Here is a 23111-nt window from a genome sequence, read left to right as displayed (position 1 = left end):
AGGTGCCAGACTTGCTTTTTTATAGCAACCCTCTCTTGCAAATTAATGAAGATCCCACAAAAACCATATCAATTGTTCCTGAGGAAGCTAGCCTCAGTGACCCACTACTAGGTTCTGTTTCATAAACATTCTACCGTGAACCCTTGGGAGACACACTTAAAACATATCCAAATCATAGCAAAGAACTAACTTTATCTGTAATTTTATACAAACCTGAAACAGACACCAGGTTTGATTGCTGCATTTCACTACACAGTATGCGGCCGTTTGGTTAAAGCCACAATCTACAAGCTCTACGTGCTCACAATTCCAGCCTTCCCTCCGGCCAGAGATAGATTGTTCATGGTCCTATAATCTGAGTTTCCCTAGACTCAAATTTAGCCTGGAGATAAAAACCAAAAAAAGGTTCAAATTTTAGCCTGGGGGTGGGGGGTGCAAATCAAGGACTATGATCTAAGTGACAGTAACAAAAGAACATTCCTGGGCTTTCTGGGCTTTCTGCGCTGTTCAGTTTCACTCTTCTCATTCAAGATGTCTCCATGGTAACTCACTTGTGCCTCCAAACAGCCATCATGGGCCCTGTGGGAGACTGGATTTCTGCTCTTGATTCTTTACTCTCTCCTTGCAATAGAATGAAATAGCCACAGCCTTTGTCATGGGACTTTTTCAGGGTCTCCCATTGAAGAAGACAGAATGTAATTTCATGACCCATGGATATTGGATTTGACTATGTGATTTGCATGACAATGAAATAGTAATTGGTGTGATCTGAGAAGAGGTTTTTTAATGTGCTTACATGGTTTGGCTGGGTTTCTTGAACTTGTGCCATCAGCTTAGAGGAGCTACTGGTCCTTACATGAGAAATTTGAGGGGCAAACTTGGCCAGAGCCACATCCTAAAGCAGAACCACCACAGCTGACTTAAACACCTGCAGGTAAGACACATAAATTTGGCGTGGATGTTGAACACCACTGAATTTGGGGGTGTGGAGGGAGGGTGGTGAGTGTGTGTGTGTTTTAATATAGCCTCACTGGAATGAACCATGACTGACCCAGACACTCTCTTTCTCTCATCTCCAGTGTGTACTATGAAGCTCTCATGTTGTTACAATTATTTTGTTTGTTTGTTTGGTTGGTTGGTTTTGTTTGCTTGTTTCTTTGAGTCAAGGTCTTGATATGAAGTTCAGGCTGGTTTTGAATCCATTATGTAGCCTAGGCTGACCTCAAACTTCAGGCAATCCTCCTGCCTCAGCCTCCCAAGTGCTGGGATTATAGGTGTGCATCACCAAATCCGGTTCCCAAATTGTTATGTTTAGATCCAAAATGTCCCCCTAAATTCTCATGCATTGGAAGGTGATTAAAGCATGGGGGTTTTATATCATCAGTGGATTCACCCATTGATGAGCTTAGTAGCTGGGTGTGCTGTTAGGAGGGGCAGGATCCCTGAGGCGTGACCTGGAGAGGTGTATACTTGTCCCCAGCTCCTCTCTTCTTGCTCTGCTTCCTGGCCACCTTGTGTTGAGCATCTTTCCTCCATCATGCCTCTCTGCCATCCTGTTCCTGCCTGGGAGCCAGCTGATCATAAACCTAAACTGTGAGCCAAAATGAACCTCTCTTCCCTTAAATTGTGGGTATTAGGTATTTAGTCCCAGCAATGAGAGAGACACATGTCATTCCAACAGTCATTCCTCACTATACGGGTGTCTATCCTGCCTGCTGGAACTGTGGTCCCACCTCAGTCTTCCCTGTAACACCTTCCACAGCTCTGGATGTAGAGGCAGAGTACAGCTCACCTTGATTGTCACTCAACTGAAACATCTTCACCCACCTGGATTAAACACTAAGAGGCCATAAAGTGGAGCCACTGTGCTATTATTATAGCTCTTAGGCTCGACTGATATTTTTTCATTGCAATATAGGTTCCCCCGCCTCAGGAAACTGATACAGGATTATTGAGTCTAAAGATCACTTGAGATTCTGCACAAGCTCCTCACCAATCCAAATAGTATTTGTGGATTAAGAATGAGTTCCCTTTCTGGGATGAGTTACTTTTCTCCCAGAATATCGCTGGGAAGGTTAAGGTAAAGTCATCATTCTATAACAGACTATGGGTTACATCCCTTGAGGCCAGATGACAATCTCTCTGCCCTAAGTACCAGGATCTTTTAAGAGAAAAATCCCTGGCATCCCATGTGGAAATTCACATGTGCTCCATACTTAAGCCTATACTTCAGGACTTTACCTAGGAAGTGGCTGCTAAGTAGTATTTTCACTTTCCATTATCCAGAGAAGATAATATTATCAGAGTAGTCCTCGAAGAGCCATTCATTAATTTATCCAATAGACATTGATTCAACTATGGTACAAAGTAACAAGATAAAGTCTCTGCCCCTCAGGAAGCTAACATTCCTTGGAGGAGGAAAAAAAGAAAACAAAGAAAAGACATAAATACATAAACAAAATTACCCATCTTAAGTAGAGATAAATGCTATTTTTGAAAAAAACAAGGTAAATATTGGAATATGTGGAGTTCTTTTCTATATGTCGAGAAGAAGACATCTCTGAGAACATGTGGACATCCAAATCCAAGGATCCATCTGGTCAAAGGAAGGAACAAGCCGTAAGTTCTAAGGAGGAACACTGTAGAATAGAAAAAACAAATGTCCTGAAGCTGGAGAAAACACAAAGACCATCACAAAGGCCAGCAGCTGGAGGATCTTAGGCCATAAGGAACCAAAAAAGTGGGCTGCAGGGGCCAGTGCCTGTCTCTGTAGCAGGGGAAGTCTAAGCTGAGGCTGCATCTCTGAACTAGAAAGAACCAAGAACCAGGTAATCACAGCTGAGTTCCAGTCAGAGACTCAGAATGAGCTGGCAATTAACTTCACCTCGTGCATGATTTCACACAAATTCTAGGGCCAGGATGTCAATTATGGTACATTGTGTAGGAGGAAGAAAATGCAGATGAATGTTTCCTAGCATTTGAAATTTTCAATCATCTTTTGAGTGAAACTTTTAAGTTTTTAAAATCAATCTTTCACAATTGCTAGGGTGGAAATGATCACCTGCAATCAAACTGTGTTGGCTGTATCACAAATGTTAATCTTTTTTCCCCCGGAGAATGTCAAACTGACACAAAAGGAAATCAAATAGTGTAATGAGCCTCTCATGTGTCCATCACCTAACCCCTAAATCATCAATCCATGACAATCCTGGATTGTCATCCACATCCTTATCTACTTCCTCTCCTCCTACATTATTTTGAAGCAAATCTCAGAGACATCTCATCCATAAATGTTTGAGTATGTGTCGCTAAACATAGTTATGTATAGTTATCACACCTAAAATATCTTTCTTTTTCTGTGTTTTGTTGAGACAGAATCTCACTATGTAGCTCAAACTGGTCCTGAACTCACTATGTAGCCCAGACTGGTCTCAAATTCACAGTGATCCTCCTGCCTCTCAAGTGCTGGAATTACAGGCATGCACCCCCATGCCCAGTGCTAAAATAGCTTTCACTGGCATCCATTATCTTTTTGGTAGTCATATTTCTAATTGCTTCATAAATGCCACACATTTTTCATTCTTTACTTTGTGGGTTATTTTAATGGAGTTCAAATGATTCCCACACATTGAAAATAGTTAATGTGTCATTTTAATCTCTTTTAATCATAGTTCTTCCTCCACTTCTCTTCTACAACACAATTTATCCACTGAAGAAATCAGGTTATCTATCCTATATAATTTATGTGTTACAAAAAATAATGTCTGTTTTTCTATTCCTTTCTTACCACATAAATCAACACAGAAAACTTTTGTGACCTCAAAAGATACAGAATTTCCCACTACAAGTAAGCAAGCAATGCTCCTTCAGCAGACACTGCTGGATAGCCTCAAGTTCAATTCAATCCTGACATGATTTGGAGACAACATCCATCTCAAAGGTTGAAGATTCAGTCCCAAGACTGTTTCCCCCCAGACCATAGATGCCAGTCCTGGGTACCAGGTTGTTTTTACCTTGCTTCTGATCAATCAACCATACATCAGGTTCCCACAACCCTTCTCACCTCTGATTAATTTGCTGTAGCAATTCACAGGTTTATTATAAACTTACAGGAGTAGATCTGTTATGTGAGGCCCAGAGGAGAGGTTGGGAAGACTGCAGATGAGACTTGAAATTGTTAAATTATGCAGTCTTGGAGGTTGTGGTAAGGAATATATTCATATGGACAAAGAGAAGCACTGACCAATTTTAGCAAGACCAAAAGCATGGTGTAAAAAAGTTCGATGCATATGCAAAATGGTTCAAAGTAGCAGGTTTTGTCATTGCGTCACTGTTCACAGCTTAAATGTCCTTCAGTTAGTGAAGGCATGAGGAAGTGCAGTACATACACACAATGGATTGTTATCTAGCTTTAAAGGAAGAAGGAAATCCTGAAATATACAACAACATAGAGAAAACTCAAGGATAACACACCAAGTGAAATAAACCAGTTACATAAAGATGGATACTTACGGTGCCAGTGATTTACCATACCTTAAAACAGTCAAACAGTACAATCAAAGAGTAAAACGGTAGTTTCCAGGGACTGGGGAAAGAGGAGAATGAAGAGTTGCTAACCAATGGCATGAAGTTTCAGTTCAGTAAGATGAGTAAATTCTAGAAAGCGGGGGCACCTTTCCTTTAAGTTTATTAAGCCAAGCACGGTAGCGCACATCTGTATGTCCCAGCTACTTAGAAGGCTGAGTGAGAAAAAGTCACTTGAGGCCAGGGTTTCAAGGCCAGTGACACAGTGAGATCCCTATCAAAAAAAAGTTAAGAGAGTCCATTTTATGTTATGTTTCTCTCTCTCTCTCTCTGTCTCTCTCTCTCTCTGTCTCTCTCTCTGTCTCTCGGTTTGTTTTTTGAGACAGGGTCTCAACATGTAATACAGGCTGGCCTCAGATTCATGGCAATCCTCCTGCCTCACCCTCCCAAGTGCTGGAATTACAGGCATGCACCACCATACCTGGCATAGTATGTGTTCTTAGCACAAGAAAATAAAAATTGTTTTGAAAAAATAACAGGACTTGGTGGGCAAGACCCACTGCAAAATTCTGAAGGAGCCCATGAGTATCATTATCAGTCTGATGTCGGAAGTCCCACATGACACATAGAACCACATTTAGGTATCCTCCAACAGGAGGGGTCAAGGTAAATGAAGGTTGAACAATTGTGCTTAAAATAATCACATGCTCACATGCTGACTCTTTGCCATCCCCTCCCATTTTCACCTCTTTTAGCTCTCTGGTTCTTATACTCAGGGCCTTGTGAATGCTAGGCAAGCACTCCACCTCTGAGCTACACCACCAGCCATGGTTTTTCTACGCAGAATGCCATGGAATATGTTTCCTTGAATTTGGATGCATTGTTAGATGCCAATCCTCTTTGCTCAAAGAGCAAAGCTCGGAGTCTGTGTTTATCTTTCTGGGTTACATGAAAGGCTTATGTCCTATATTGGGTGCCACGTTTAAGTAGTTTTGGAGTCATACTCAGCTCAGCCTCTGTCTCTTTAAACAGCTTTTGTGTCCTGGGGCAAGTACTTCATCTCTCAGTTTCCTCATTTGGTAGAGAAAATTATAGCCATTCATATAATACTTTGGAGATTATATATATAATATATATATATATATATTCTCAAGTGATATCTGCTTCCACTGCTCTATTCTTTGCAGAGCTGTCACGGTCACCAGTGTCCCTGAATTTGGGTTTAGGATCTCATAACTACGTGCTCACAGTCTCAGCTTTGCTGGGAGCACTGGATTGCCATACTGTTGAGTCCCCAGACTGGATCCTAACCCTTCACATTCAGCTGGTCGGACACCTAATGTGGGAGAAATGATGTGTGAGCCTTTATATGTCCCCCAGTCAGCTGTGGGTTCTGAGGTTCCTTCCTGACAGGCTAACTATGACCAAGAAGGAGGTACACTGTATACCCAGAACCACTTAAAAAGGCTCTGAAATCGGTCACACTGCCATGGGCGTAGAGTCTACTGTGGTTGAAATCCGCACACCCACAAGCAAGTGCCAACCTCTAAGCCTGGGTTCACTCTTTCAATTCTTGCTGCAAGCCAGGACTGCTCCCCTCCACAGGCCTGACTCTTGCTACTCCTTGCCCTCCAGAGTTCACCAATTTCAAGCCTGATTCTCCAGCTTTTCCACTGAATCTGACAGTTCACAATGTTCTCCTCTACAATCCTTTCTTCATCACATCAGAGTAGTTTTTATTCCTTGCAATAAAAATTCCTAATTTTTACACTTCCCAAAAAGTGAACGGCTCAGGGCTAGCTCTCTGCCGTGAAACTGGTGAAAGTAAAGATCTGTGAGGATATTAAATAAAGTACTTGGATTACTAATGGTGGAATTTAATCTGTCATATTTACTCCTCTTATAGGGGAGGTTAGATATGCCCATTCCAGGCCTTTTGTGGATACTGGGCAAGCATGGATAGCCATGGAAGTTGTTTTAGAGATACATGCCATAGGCATACAAAGTCTGTATGCCTGGGACATTCAGGAATCTGCCAATAAGCTCCTACACACCTTCATAGATTCTAGACCATTTGGAATAAATTAATGCCTCTATGACAGGCTGGGCATCATGGTGTGCACCATAATCCCAGTACTCAGCAGGCTGAGGCAGGAAGATTGTTGTGAGTTTGAGGTCAGCCTCAGCTACATGGTGAGTTCACGACCAGCCTGAACTATATAGGGAATCATTGTCTCAAAAACAACAACAAAATGAAACAAAAACCCAAGTCTGTCCCTTACTGACTAAGGAGACCAAAGAGACCCCTTGAGAACAAAGCTGAATGTAGTGTCACTGATGTAAGAGGCCACTGGGACTTCTCCCCAAGCAATCATTTAGCAAGGAAACTATACCATTTGTCTCTGCCCAGAGTACAGATTCTTAGCAAAAGAAGGTTTTCCCATTTTAGAGGCAGACTGCCTAAATACATTAAAAGTTCTAACTTTGGGATCAGGTAACTGGATGCAAATCCTGGTTCTCTGGTTTATTCATTACATTAGCACGGGAATGTTATTTTACTTTCTGTGCCTCAGATTTCTCATCAAAATCTAAGAATAATATCTTGCATGAGACTCTGGGTGTAATTGATAACACCAGCAACAACATCAATAATACTTATTTTGTAGAGTGGTTGGAACTAGATGAGTCTAGACTCTAAGTTGCTTTTCGAAAAGCACTTTTTGCACACTTTTAACACACTCTAGACTTTGCAGGGAGATCATTATTGTATAAATTGAAAGATGCTGTACTATGTTCTGTTTAGCATTTTAGCAGATTGTTCCACCTCTTCAGAAAATTACATTATTGGTACCTTCTTAATTAACTATATTGCCTAATTCAGTCTAGTCTTGCAACTGTAGCCTTCATGGAGATTTTTACATAAGAGGCAAACATTCAATATACTCAGTATTTTCTAAGGAATGTACCACCAAACATTAATATATACAAAGATACATAATTTTATTATTCTTTGCTAAGGCACTATATTGATTTTTTCACTATATTTATTTTTAATTAAATTTTTATTTAAAAAATTTGAAATTATATATGTAATATGTATAATTATCTACAATTTTCACTTCCTTTCACTTTATAACATTTGCTATATAAAAAAGATATTTGAGTTTGACAAAGTAGAGATGTACTGCTCTACCTGGTTATTTTTTTAAGTAAAGTTTAGGCCGAAATAAACATACATACAGAAAAATATACAAACCATGAACAAATGCATTTAATGAATCTTAATAAATACCCATTTCTTACCCAGCTTATACATTTATAAATTAAATTTGTATAAGTTATTCATCTTCTCTAATTTCTTTTCTGCTATCAAGGATTGAACTCAGGACTTTAGCATCAAGCTACTTTAGCATCTCATTATTTTGAGACAGAGTCTCACTAAGACACTGTGTAGCCTAGGCGAGGCTTGAACTTGCAACCTAATGCCACAGTCTCCAGAGTGCTGGGACTACAGGTGTGCACTCTAGTATTACCAGCTTTTCTCCAGTCACAGCCCATCAGCTAACTTGACTTTTAACAACTGAGATTCATCTTTTAAATGTCATGTAAATTACAACACATAATCTATGTTTATGTCTGATTTTATATTATATTACAAGAATCATCCATGTAGCAGTAGTTCATTCATTCTTGTTACTAATAATATTCTATTGTATGAATAAATTTATTTATCCATTTGGCTATTGATAAAAGCCTGTAAAGTTCCCAAGCTCTGTCTAAGAGTACAAATACTGAATCATAAGGATGCATCACTGAACTTTTATAGATACTGCCAAATAATTTTTAAAGAGGTTGAAACAACTGGCATTTTCACTACACAATGCTCCACACACTTATTTAGACACTTAAATATTTTAACTCATTTCACAGAAAATTCTGTATGAGACCTTGAGATTTACACAAAACTGAAAGTTGGGAGTATGCCATGCCAACATAGAATTTTTGCACTATCTCCTCTGAATGTACTCAAGGCAGGGCACTGATTAGGGGCATTGTTCACAAATGCTACTAGAAAGGCCTTGGCTGAGGTTCAACCAAGCCCAGCAGTCATCTCCGAGGCTTTCACTCAAAGTCTTGCGGAAGATGACTCAGCCCCACCCTCTAGGCAGAAAGAAGGGATTGTTCAGGTGCTCCTGGCCACCAGCCTAACCAGGCTTCCTGTACACAGGTGTAAGAATCAGGAGTAGGCATAGGAAAGGGAAATGAGGGGGCTGTGTGATAGCTAGAAAGGAGATTCGAGGTAGGTGGGAGTGGGGGAAGCCAGGGTACAAACAACTCCATTTCCAAGATGCATGCAAATCAGATATATCAGAACTAGGCTTTAAATTGAAAAATCATTTCCTTCATTATAGGAGGAAAAAGTTTAGCTGGGCATGGTGGTGCATGCCTGTAATTCCAGCATTTAAGAGGCTGAGGTAAGAGGGTTGCTATGAGTTCAAGCCCACCCTGGGTTACAAAGTGAGTTTAAGGCCCACCTTAAACTGCATAGTGAAACCCCATCTCAAACAAACAAAAAACATGAGAGGGACTATAGTGAAAACATGAGAGGGACTATAATGAAAATGCCTCTTAGACTTACAGGCCTCCAGGTTCCTTCCCCAAAAGACAGAGTCCCTCCAGAAGCAGTCCGCAAGTATACACAGAGATGTCTTTGATAATTTATTCAACTTCTCCAAGTGACTTAGTCTGTTTTATGTTGCAATAACAGAATACGTCAGTCTGGATAATTTGTAATGCACAGAAATTTATTTCTGTTCTGGAAGCTAAGAAGTCCAAGATGTTGGCATCTGGTGAAATCCTTCCTGCTATGTGATCATATGTGTGTCAGTTACTTTTCTCTTGTTGCTGGGACAAAATTTCTGACACCCAAAATTAAGGAAGGGAAGGTTTATTTAGCTCACAGTTGGTGGAGGTTTCAGTCCATAATCAGCTGTTCCGAGGCAGAGTTGGTGTGGCAGACAAACAACTGCTCGTGGTGGTGAAGACAGCAAAAACAAGGGCAAAAGGGAAGGAGCGTAGAGAGAAGACTCTTTCTGTCCCTTATATTGTATGTAGGTCATACTTTAGGGTGGGTGCAGCAGTCACACCCATAATCCCAGCACTGGACCATCAATCACAAATTCTAGAAGCCTGTCTCCATGACCACATAAGGTTTTGGGAGGACTTTCAGACACAAACCATAACAATATGACAAGGTAGAAGGCAACAAAGAATCCATATCGTTACATAGGTTCAGAAGAGGGGAATAAAAAAAAATCCACTTCCTCAAGTTCTTCCTTTTTTCCCCCACAAACTCTTTTCATTTATTTTATTTTATTTTGTCTTTTGAGACAGGATCTCACTATGCAGTTTAGGCTGGCCTTCAGTTCACTTTGTAGCCCAGGCTAGTTTTAAATTCACAACTATCATCCTGCCTCAACCTCCCAAGTGCTGGGATTATAGTTGTGAGCCACCATGCCTGGTTTTACAAACCCTTTTTAATAGTGGCTGTGTTAATCAACTTTCTGCTACTTTTAAAAAATACTTGAGATAATTTAAAAAGAGGAAAGATTTACAATCTCCAGGTTTTAGTCCATGATTAGTTGGCCCTGTCCCTTTGGGCCTGAGGCAAAGCAGGTGGGAGTGAGTAACAGAGGAAGCTGCCCAGCTCATGGCATCCAGAAAACAAAAGCAAGCGGGGAAGGGACCACAATCCTCTTTGAGGCCATCCCCAGTGACCTAGGATGTCTCACTAGACCCTACCCCTTAGAAGGTCTTTCACTTCCCAGGTAGCACCAGGATGAGAACCCCAGTCCCAAAACATGGGCCTTTAGGAGATATTTTATTTTATTTTATTTTACTTTATTTGAAAAAGGGGGAGCTCACAGTTTATGGAGGTTTCAGTCCACATTCAGCCAGCTCTAAGGGAAGGCGGCACATGGCAGAGGGGCAACCACTGGGGTGACAAAGGACACCAGTGACAAAGGCAGAGAGAGGGAGCGAAGGAGGGAAACAGAAAGAACTTGATTTAATTTTTTAAATTTTTAAATTTTATTTTTTCAAATTCATTTTATTTCAAAGAGAAAAAAGAAAAAAATTTCAAAACACGTCAATCAGGGGGCAACAATGGTACATACATTGTGCATTGTCATCCCCAAATCATTCAGCCAGAGCGTAAGACACCTGCATTCAATTGCCTGATCAATACCAACACAAATCTTTCTCTTCAATGAACTCAGAGAACTCAGCAGTACAATTATCCTAACCATTTTTATATACATACACATATACATATGCATATACATGTTTTAGTTTCTTATACTACTGAGATAATAAGATGTTTACATATGTGTGTCTGATTTATTTCACTTATGAGTAATGGTCACAAGTTGCATCCATTTACCTATAAAAGTCTCCAGTTTATCCTTCTTTATGGCTGAGTAGTATTCTATTTTTTAAAATTTTTAAAGGTTAAAAAATAAAAAATAATAAAACAGAGTTTCAAAACAGGTTAGTAGGAGACTTATAATAATACATTGTGTATTGTTGTCTTCATAATAGTTATTTAGAGTGCAAGATATAGACATTAGATCTTGTCCAAACAATATTAGCACAAACTTTTCTTTTCAATGAACTAAGAGACACTAGCTATATAACTCTCTTAACCATGTGTAAATATATTTTGTCCTTTTCTCTTGCTTCCTTTCCTCTTTTGCCCATCACAGTTCATCTTTTCTTTTACACAGTTTTTAGGGGACGTTTTATAGCAATAGTTTTAATCCATTCATAACCTAAAAACTCCCATTATGTCCCAATGTGGAGGGAATTAAATTTCCAACACATGGATTTTAAAGGAGACAAGAACATAAGCCAAAGCACTGAATTTCAGTGTCCTGATCCTTGGAAGGATGAGTTTTGAACATATGTTTCCCAATTTCTTTCCTGATAAGAATCACTAGAGTCAGACATAGTGGTGCACACCTGGTAATCCTAGCAGTCAGTGGGCTGAGGCAGGAGGATCACTGTGAGTTCAACACCAGCCTGTACTACAAAGTGAGTTCAAGGCCAACCTGAACAGCGTAGCGAGACTCTGTTTCAAAAAGACAAAAATAAAAAGTGAATAAATAAATAAAATCACTTGGGGGAACTGTGCAACATACAGTTGTCAGACCTTGGCACTTGGGATTCTTATTTAGTGAGACCATAACAAGGTTTAGAAATTTGTATCACTGGAAGAATTCCTGAATTATTCCTATCCTCAGGAAATTGAGGAAACAATGGATTCAGAGAGACTTCAACGTTATAATTTTTTCAAGTACTTAGGAAAATTTTTTCCAGTGCTTCTGAGGAAATGCTAATGTGATACTACTTTGCTACAATAAGAAGGATTGTTTAAAGAAAGATGAGTGATTTCACGGCAGCACATTAAAATTCTCTTTTTAAAAATCTACCACTTGAGTCCTTTGTCAATACGCTGGTGGCTGCTGGCCATTCTTCTTGTCTTGTCATTTTTCCATGCGTGGAAGCTTATAACAGTAGTTGAATTTGCCCTGATGACATGGATTCAGAGAGAGGAGCATCTTTTTCTGGGCACTTTAGTGAAGAACAGAGAACCTAGCTAAGAGAAGTACATGGGCTTCTTTTAAAACCAGGAAGTACCAGGAGATGGTGGTGGATAACCCAAAGCAAGGCAGAGTAAGGTCTTCTCCAGATAAAAGGGAGGACTGGGCTTTGAACAAAACCATAGTTTGAGTAAATGATCCAGGAAAAGGTTTAGAACTCAAGACTATCAATAAATCCCCCTTCAAAAGAAAACCTGAAAAAAGTAATAAGAACTATGGGAGTAATAAAACCCAAAATGTATAACTGTTATTGTAAAAAAGAGAGGAAAGGACACAACTGTGCTCAAAAGGATACAACTACAAGTGTGTTTAGGTGTGTAGATAGATGACCATATTACTAAGTTTTTGTTGGATCATTGAACAGAACTGTTTGCAGTCTCACTGTTTGAATGTCACTTTGTATGCTTTAATCTTGTAACTTGAACAGCTATTTCTAAGATGACAATATGTAATCTATTAACTAGTGATTTCTTTTTTTTTTTTTTTTTTTTTTTTGGTCTTTTTCATTTTTATCGGTACCAGGGATCAAACTCACGACTGCCTGCTTGCAAGGCAGGTGCTTATGCCACTGAGCTAAATCCCCAGCCCAACTAGTGATTTCTTACTGTTTATTTTCTTGAAATTCTGTATTACTTGTACCCTTTTACTGTTTTGGTTTTTTTTTTTTTCTTTTCTTTAAATAAAAAAATTTTTTAAAGTAAAAAAAAGAAAGAAAGAAAAAAAACCTGGTAGGGAAGTGAAAGAGAAAGGATAAAGTTAACAGATATCAATGGGATGCTGACCAAAGAGATGCTTCATTTAAGGGAAAGGGAGGGATATCCCACGTTCCTGAATTAGCAGCCTTAAATAAATAATGGTACCATAACTGAAGTTGGAGGCTTAAGGAAAGTAGCAATCTTGAAAGCCAAAATGAGTTTTGTTTGCCCGTGTTGATTTTGAAGTGTTTGACAGAAATACTCAACTGGAGAAGTTCATAAAAATAAGTTTTAAAAACAGGCCGGGGACATAGCTCAGTGGCATGGTGCCTGCCTGGCAAGCAGAATGTCCCCAGTTAAGATTCCTAGTACCAAACAACAAAAGAAAACAAAATAAAAATCTGGGTCTCATACAAATTTGATTTTTATTCTGTCTTTGGGTTAGAGACTCCTGTTTATCTTCTCCTCCAGATCTACTCTCAGCTGTTCTCCACGCCGTCCTATGTTTGGGGAGGCTGAGCTGTCTGAATTACATAGGCTTCGTGTTAGTCAGTGTGGAGCCCTGGTACATCAGAGAGGGAGAAGAGTGAGCTAGGGTACTGATTCTCCCCGACACCCTCCCGTCCAGGCCAACTGGCCTATCTAGTGATCTTCTCTGAATAGCTCCCTTCCTCAGAGTTCCAGGATTCCTTTCCTTGATCCTTTAGGCCAAATTATCCAAGTTGAATGCACTCACTGATTTTTTTCTGGGACCCTAAGTAGCAGTGTATAGTACAGCAGGAGTAGGCAAAGAAACAGAATTGGAAAAATGAAATTTGGTTGCCCAATTGTTTGAGGAGGAGATTTGGAGCTTAAGCTTGCCCAGAAACAAAACTGTGACTTACCCCACAGGGTAATGGCATCATACTTGCTCACACTGTCTCTGCTGAGTGGCATGAGCTGAAACGAAGGGATAGGACGAGGTATCAGGGAATCAAGGGATATCCAACTAAGAAACAAAACCTTTAGTCAAACATTTTCAGTGGCAGTTTTGAACTAAATTCTTTATCTCCTTTGAAGTTACAAGGGGGAAAAGTGGCTGACAACTAAGCTGCAGAGTCTTAGTATTAATTAAAGGTCTAATGTTGGAAAGTGTTGTAATCAGGGTTTACAACAGAAAGGGCTTAATACAGGACACATAATTTAAGGATTATTTTTGTAAGACTCATCCAAAGAGTCAAATGCAGAAGAGTGCAGGAGATCTGTCCACATACTAGAGACCCAAAGAATCCAGCTGAGGGCCTAGATCCCATGATAATGTCCTAAACCAGTCTAGCTGAAGACCTAGAGCCATGGCAATGTCCTCCACAAGTCCAGCTGGAGGCCTAGAGCCCATGACAATATCTCATGTAAGTTTGTATCAAGGATCCACCCTGGGAAGGCCCAAAGGTCAGTGGTGGAAACTAGAAAGTCTGTACCTTTGGGTACAGTCTGAGATGAAGGATCTGTGCCAGCAGGTTGAGGGATCTACACAGGAGCCAGGAAGCAATGCTCAAGGTAAGGACCAGAGCTCCCCGTAGGATAACTCCCTGTAGTTATCCTTAGCCGCAGTGAAGTCCTAAGCTCCTCTGATGATAACAGCTGAGTTCACATCAGGAAAACCAGCATGACAAGCTTCTCTTCCTTGACTCTTACTCCTGCTCCCTGCTTCCAGGTTGCCATGAGGTGAACATCTTTCCCCTGCCATGGCCTTCTATCATGATATTTCTGCCCTGGAGCCAGACAACCATGGACTAGAACCTCTGAAATCATGAGCCAAAATAAATCTTCCTTTTTTATTTTTATTTGTTTTGTTTTTTAAGACAGAGTTTCACTATGCAGTTCAGGCTGGCCTCAAACTCACAGCAATCCTCCTGCCTCTATTTCCTGAGTACTAGGATGTTCTTTAAATTATATATGTCAGCTATTTTGTGCCAGCAATGGAAAGCATGCTGCTATAACTCAATCTGAGGCTACCAGTTTTGAGGACGAATTGGATTAAGAAAAAGTTTCAAAGCAGGTCCAGGCTATGGTCCCAGATGCTCTGTCACTGGGCCTTATGACTAAACAATACACCAATTTGAAAGTTTCTGCAGCACTGTACATAGCCTCTGGCACGCTCCAAGGAGAAAATCAAATGCAAAGCTCCAAAGGCTTTAGAGTCAGATTCTTTCATTGAGAAACAGCTCCTATGAGGTTTCTAGGACCTGACAGAGACTGAACAATTGAGTATGGAACCTTGTATTAGTTCATTTTTCATCACTAACTTTTTAAAAGAAAAACTAACTTTTTAAAGAAAAAGGACTTATTTAACAGACAGTCCAGGGATTTAAAGGCAAATGTGCCAAAATGGGCTTGGCTCTGGTGAGGGCCTCAGGGTGGACAGTGGACAGCACTGTAACTGCAGCAGCATCTGTGGTAGCAAGAGATCACATCTCAAAACCAGAAGCCAGAGAACAATACAAGGTCAAAGTCAAACTCCCTCCTATAACAACCTGCTCTTAAACATTCTGTGTGTGCATATGGTATTGGGGCTTGAACATGGGACCTCACACATGCTAAGCAAGTACTCTATCTCTGCCTTACATCCCCAGCCCTTACAACTTGCTCTTTTTTGGGCCCAGGAGGCCCAAAAAATTTCTTTAATCCCTCCCAAGGGAATTTGCCCCAATGACTTAAGCCTGTCTACCATTCCTTACTTTTGTTTTCCCCTAGTACTGGGGATTGAACTCAAGACCTTTGTGCTCAGCTACATCCCCAGTCCCTCTTTTTTTCCCCTCTTTTTAAGTTTTTATTCTGATACAAGATCTTGCTAAATTGCCTACGCTTCAACTTGTGATTCTCTTGCCTCAGCCCAACAGTGTGCTAAGATTACAGACACACGCTGCTATGCTCAGAAAGTCCCTACCTCTTATTAAAGTTTCCATCTTTCAGTGTCACCACACTGAGGATCAAACTTCCAACATATGAACTAGAAGACATATTTAAACAATTTCCAAACTATAACAGGCCCCAAGTTCTCACAGATATGAGAACTGCCCATTATGAGTTGTGTTATCTGATACACCACACTGTAGAATTAATATGCATAGCAGTACTGCAAAATAGAAGTGAAAAGAAGTTGTGTGTGTGTACATGCACGTGAGCAGCCTAGAAGGTACCAATAAAGTACTATAAACAGATAGACTAGAATCCCATGGTACCTGTTTCCGTTACCTTGCACTCTCCTCCCCTAGCTACCATTGCAGAACTCGTGGAGAATTCTCTATGATCAGTGAATGAAAGAGTTAGAAAAGGAGGAATCAAGGGATGCTGGTCAATTCACATGGTATGCTAGTCTGAGCTGAATTTAAACACATGCTGCCCTGTCGTCTCTCTTAGAGGACTTTCAATATAGTTTAAGGATAGATTTGAGGAAGTACACCTTATAGTCTACTTTGTGTGTAAAGATAGACCAAGTACGGATCTGTACTCTAAATGGGGACTGAATGATAGGTTAGCCAGCAGATTAAGGACAGGAAAGGCAAAGGCTAAACAATTGTAACAAAAAGATCTCAGGGAAAGGAATCTCAGGTGGAACTTTCAGAAAAATCATGGAATGTGAAGATATTCATCTCTTGTGTATCTTAGTGTCCCCAAACCTAAAAATACATAATCTCTACATGGCAAAAGGAACTTTGCAAATATGGTTAAGTTTGTAAAATAAGGAGATTATGCTGGATTATCCAGATGGTCCCAAGGATCCTTAAAAAGGCAACACAGCAGGAACCATAGTCAAAGACATATCAGAAGATGCTATGCTTCTGTCTTTGAAGATGGAGGAAAACATGAAATCCCTAGAAACTGTTTCTTTCATTAACTGGTCATAGGAACTCTATGAGGCAGAAGGATGCAGCTCTGTTGAAAGTTTGATTTTAGCTCAGGAAAACTTAACTCAAATCATAAGATAATGTGGGCCACTTTAAGCCAGAATTCAGTAGTGATTTGTTATAACAGCAACAGGAAACTAATACACCAAATAAACGTGTTTCTAGTAGAGAGAGGAGACACTCCATTATCTAGGTGGACAAGAGGACTCATTTTATGGCTATCAGCCATCTCTTTCCCCAGCTGTCCTAGTATAAGCTTCATGGATCCATGTACCCCAAGTATGTGTTTATCTATTTAGTTCTCACTTCCTAGTTATGGGGTTAGTAGGAGTTAGTACCGTATTTTATACATGGGTAGATCAGGGCACAAAGAGGCAAAGTAATTTGTCTAAAGTCATATCATTAAGAAATAGTGGAACTAGGATTTGACCCTAGATCGCTGAGCTTTAGCATTTTATTGTTCAATATGGTTGCCACAGCTATCTATGGATACTGAAATTAAGTTAAAATTTTAGTTTTAGCCAGGCCTGGTGGCACATGCTTGTAATCCCAGCATTCAGGAGGCTGAGACAAGAGGATTGCCGAGAGGCCAGCCTTGGCTACACAGTGAGTTCAAGCCCAGCCTGAACTACATGTGAGACCCTGTTTCAACTCCCCTAAAATAAAAAAATAAAATTTTACTTTCTGTGCCACCAGCCACATTTCAAGTGCTGAGTAGCCACATATGACTGGAGGTTGCCAAATTAGATGGCACAGATGGGAAACATTTCCTTTTTTTTTTTGGCACCAGGGATCAAACTCATGACCTCAACATTTCCATTTTTGATCAAAGTTCTATTGGATATTACGAGCCCTAAAATGATATGTTCTTTGACAGGTCTCATGGATATAATTATGAAGCTCTAATTCAGCTCACAGTGAGGCTAACACTCTTCTCTAAACTTCTATCTTTCCATACATTGGGGGGGGGGCGGGTCCTGGGGATTGAACCCAAGGCCTTACGTATGCTAGCCAAACACTGTGTCACTGAGTTATATCCCCAGGCTCTCCAAGCCTTTAAATAGTTATTCCTGTGGCTGCTCCAAGTTCTGGAGGTTCTTTAGACACCTAAGAATGTGTTACTGACACAACGAAACCTTTACAACACTGGTGTTGGGTGTTGAGAGTTGGCAGCAAACACCAAGTGCTGGATAGAATGTCAAGGGAGCTGTGAGAACCAAAATAGGCTGGTCTCTGCTTATGTGCCAATCCATCAGGTGGTAGTTTGGGAAGGCAAAAAGAAGATATCAAAGACATATGTTTTATTTTGTTTTGGGACCGAACTCATGTGTGGGATATCAAATAATTGGAGAGACAATAATATAAATGCTCTAGGCATTTATAGGTGAAAAATAGCCATACTTACTAAACCTGAAAACACGAAGGAGACTCTACTTACCCACTAGTAATAGGACATATTCTCAAAGTGCAAATCTTTGTTGGGTTTGCAGTAAGATAGTGGCATGCTGGTCAGATGTGTTTCAGGGAGGCAATATGTCATAGAGCATTCTGGAGTCAGGTAGGCCTACTTTAAATGCTGCCTCTGGCACTCACCAGCTTTGTGAATTCAAAGTTAAAAAATATGATAATAATGGTGCCTACCTCATGGGTTTTTATAAAGAGTAAATGATAATACACTATAATATATATAATTATTCATATTACTGCTTTAAGAAAATCTTAGATCCTGGCGATGCATGCCTGTAATCTCAGCTACTAGGAGGCTGGGGCAGAAAGATCATAAATTCAAGTTAAGCCTGGGCAACTTCGCCAACTTTTCAAAACAAAGGAAAGAGGACTCGGGTTATAGCACCATGGTAAACCCATCCCCCCACCCCCAGTGTCAGACAAAACTAAATTTAGGTTGTTTGTTAATTGTGTGGAAGATAAGCCTGAAAACAATAATATTCTTAAGAAGACACCAATTATTATACTAGTGAAGTACTGGAATACTGTGGAAAAACTGAACAAGGTTAGCAGTTATGAAGAGGAAAGAATTTCAGATATTTATAAAGTTAAAATTACGTTGTATCAGTAATTCCACTCAGAACTGAAAGTGGATGTCCATACAAAAATTGTGCATCAATGTTCATAGTAGCATTATTTATAACAGCCAAATAATGGAGACAATATAATTGTCTTTCAATATATGAGTGAATAAATAAAATGTGATATATGCAAACAATGGGCAAGGAAATTTGAAAACACTATGGTATGTGAAATAAGCCCAAAAAGCCACACTTTCTATAATTTAATTTGCATGCCTAAAACAGACAAATCCAGACATAAAAGAACAGAAAGTACTTTTATGCTTGGGAGGAGGTGGAAATGAGGAGTGAATGCTAAGGGGCATAAGACTCATCAGTGATTAAAGAAAATATTCTCAAATTAGATAGTGGTGATAGATGCACGACTTTGGAGATGTACCACAAATCACTGAATTTAATACTTCAAAAAGGTGAGTGTTATGGGATATGAATTATATCTTAATTTAAACATTTAATTGAAAAAACTAGTTATAATAGAATAACAGAGATTAGAGGTTGTTTAAGCTAAAAGATGCTCTCTTCTCAAATACTCTCAAAGATATTGCAAATAACTATTCTTTCTTATAGTAACCAAAAAAGTTTCATGTGAGCAATAATCACACTTACCAGTAATTTTACAGTAGCTGCCCCTGAACATGAACGATAAAACCACCAGCTTTTACTTTCTGGGGAACTCCATAAACACACACACACACACACACACACACACACACACACACACACCTGTTATTTCTGCTACAAAGATGCCCCAGCAAGTCTCCAGAGTTTATTTAGAGGATTAGACATAAGCCAAGAACCCCCGGGGATCTCTTTTTTAATAGATATCCTCCACACACTATCATCTTTAACATATGTCAAAACAACTACAGAACCGAAATAGCCCAAATATTATCCTGGAATTCCTGTGAGAAACTACCACGCTTAATTTCACAGTGTAACTTCTTAATGGGCCTGCTTGTCTGCAGCCATGGTCTTGAAGATGGTAGAAAAGCAATTGTATCGCAACACTAACAACACGTATTGAGCGCTGATATGCCAAGCAATGTTCCAACCTTACATATTAATTCATTTAATAACCACAACAACCATATGAGGTATCATTATTTTCTCAGAATTCTTTATTTTTATTTCCTCAAAGTTTTGAGGCTCAAAGAGGTTAAAAATTTGTACGAGACACACAAAAAATGGTGCAGATACGATTTAAGCTCACAAAATGTGGCCTTTGGAAAAACCACCCTGTCATAAAATCTCCTCCTGAAATGACATGACATCTTCTGCTCTAATCCTATTTTTGTACTAGAGGCTTATCAAGGAAACATTTAAAATCCATGATTATCCCAGTGTCTGATCTGAGCCCATGGTTCTCAGTTTATCCCTTAATTAAAGTCTTTTATGTCTCCATTCCTTACCCACCATGTACCATCCACTGTCCAAAAACTCTAGAAAGAACTTCAACTGGCTTCTGAAGAATGTTCTTTTAGTGCAGTACATTTCTTAGCTCACACAGCTATGCTTCTAACCTAACACAGTGCTATGCTTCTTCTCAACAAGCATATCATTGTATGGGTTATTCTCCCCAACTTTTCCCCACATTATCATCACTGACAGAATAATTCTATAGCCAAGAGGATATGATAATAACTGTTAAGGGCAACAGGCTACATCAGAAGATCCATTGAACATTCCCCCGGATAAGATAGTACCTGCTGGACCAGGAACTCAGCAGAGGCTGTATGCATGGCTTTCTTCTCAGCACAGACTTACCCTATGGCCTTCCTAAAAACTTTAAATTTCTATTTATTTTTAATTGGTCCTGGGGATTGAACTCACGACCACACACTTGCAAGGCGCTTATGCCGCGGGGCTAAATCCCCAGCCCCTGTCCTTCCTAAAAACTTGAAAAGTGCTTCCTACACATGTTCAATGTTACAGAAATTACTAAGCACTGTGGTTTTCCTCCACTTACCTTTGATGCCAATTAACCTTGTCTACATTCTCAGCATGAATTCTGTCATTTGATCTCCATCTTTGACCAACCCTACCAAATGAGATGAAGAATCAGAATATGTGCATGGTGAAAGAGGTTTTAGATTCCTTTAAGCACCATGGTCTGCTTTCCCTGGAGCAGTGTCAAGGGCATGGTCTTAGGAACCAGCCTAGAATTTCTAAGAAAGCTCTGAGACCTTTTGTCTGGCAACACCTTGGTGTCTAGCTCATTAGGGGGAAGGTAGACATCACACCTCAGACTATAGGGGGTTTATAAATGGCAGGTGCTGTGTAGGATGCTCATTGTTTCAGCCTCCTCCTCCTCCTGGCTTTACCCTGATTTCATTTTAAATCTGTTTGCTGCTATATTCTACCTCCATTTTTCACTTATATTCTTGTTCCTACTTGCTAGACCACCATAGCTTAACCAGCAGCAATCTTTCAAGGATTCAATTCAGACTCACTCTGCTGGTTCGTTCTGCTTAGACAACACAGGTGAGGGGTGTTAAGACGGGCTTACTTCCCGTCTTCCACTGCCACACTCCAGCAGCTGAAGTCCTGAAGGAGACCAGGGCTTTACCCCTTGAATCACACACTCACATACCTTGCCTGCGCCTTAGGAGCCAGTTCAACAGCTGGCTCAGCTGCCTTTCATAATCCTGTTGTTCTCCATATGCTATGCCCTCCTATCACCAGCCAGGGCTGATGAGGTCCCCCAATGCCTGGCATCAGAGGCTGTATGAATCAACACCAATGCTGGTGCATGATTTCCCTTTCTTTAGATATTAGTCCCAAGTCAACGATGGCCATTTTCTATCTGAGGAGAGGATCACAAGCTCTGAATGAGTTTCCTGCCCTCCTTCTCCCTGGATCTCCAAAAACAATGGAAGGACAGCAATTTGTTCCTTGCCTCTCTGATCTTTCATCCTACCCTGATCTATCTAGATACTTCTCATATGCTTGTCATCTTCCCCTTCCCATTCTTTGGCTCCTTTTCTGACTGTGAGACTAGTTGCAATAGAACAAAGCCCACACTCACACCTTGCTTACAACAAACAAAGTAGTGATCTACAGCTTCACATTTATGAGGAAGTTAAAACCCTATCAACAATCCCTGATATAGGTTCTACTTTTACATCCTGATTTACAGAGAATAATAAAACTGTGGCACAGAAAAGTAGCTGAGATCCCACAGTAATGAGTGACACAACTGGGATTTCAATCTGGTTGGGACCAGTTATCATCTTTACTCCTATTCACCTCCCTATACAGCCCTCTTGGTATAGAGCAGCTAATATGATATCATTTCTGGGTAATATATCCATATTTTAATATGGTCTTTCAGAATACCAGGCCTTGACTGAAAAACTGTGATGGAAGGTTACACAGTATTTCCAGAAAGGCTAGAGGCTGGCTTTCTTAGGCTAGTGCCACCTTGTGGCTAACAGGACTGCCAGTTAACATTTTCTTATCTGTCTGCTTTAAAATCCTAATAATGGTTCATAATTATTACCCTGAGGCACTACAGGTCCTTGAACTACCCTCTGAATCATCAAAGAAAGATTAAGTTATGCACTGTCTGGTTTATTCTTTCCAGAAGTACCTATGGGGTATCTCTCACCGGACACTCAACATTGGCATTCTGCCCCATGAAGATAATGGTGGAAGGGGAGAAACACATACACATCGAAGAATCCCACAACATGTTTTAAGACTGCAGCTGTATCAAGGTGACAAAAGGCTGGCCACTGAGGACAGGGAAGGATGAAGAAGGGTTGACTGAGTCGCGATCTTCAAACACAGAGATTAACCAATTAAAGAAAAGAAAGAACATTCTAGGCAAAGAGAAGCAAAGTCCTGTTAGGGAGACCAATGTATGTGGAATGAGAAAATGAGGAAGAGGAGGGAAAGGCAAGGCTAGACCTCCTAAAATCTTGTAGGCCACATGGAAGAATTTTGCTTTACCTCGAGTGGGATGGGAATCACAGAGGGATTGCTTAGATTTGCATTAGGAACCACTTCTGGCTATGAAGGGCGCAGATGTTATAATCAACTGCCTCCACATCTCTGCTTATCTCACATCACTCGCCCAGAAGATTGTACACTGCTGCTGTCACGTTGCCCTCACTGGACACTCTGGGAAATATAATCTTCAAGGGCAGAGGCACCTACTTTTTTGTTGTAGGTGAGTGATTCACACAGTACTAGGCAATTGATTCACAAGCATCTGATTTATTCTTTTCAATAAAAAGTTATGTAAATGCTACCTCA

At 40.1% G+C, this 23111-nt stretch overlaps 1 long non-coding RNA gene across 1 annotated transcript; it reads left to right on the top strand.

Moving 5' to 3' along the window:
• The first annotated feature begins 498 nt into the window (after nt 1-498).
• LOC134478066 (uncharacterized) lies at nt 499-23111 on the top strand. The gene is made up of 2 exons (XR_010050426.1): nt 499-934; nt 22438-23111. It is a non-coding gene; the product is annotated as an uncharacterized LOC134478066 (long non-coding RNA).

This window comes from Cavia porcellus, unplaced genomic scaffold (assembly GCF_034190915.1).
Source record: "Cavia porcellus strain 051 isolate PalLab524CR breed Dunkin Hartley unplaced genomic scaffold, mCavPor4.1 scaffold_11, whole genome shotgun sequence".
NCBI lineage: Eukaryota > Metazoa > Chordata > Mammalia > Rodentia > Caviidae > Cavia > Cavia porcellus.
Note: the sequence above shows the minus strand (reverse complement) of the source record. Positions and strands in the feature narration are given on the sequence as shown.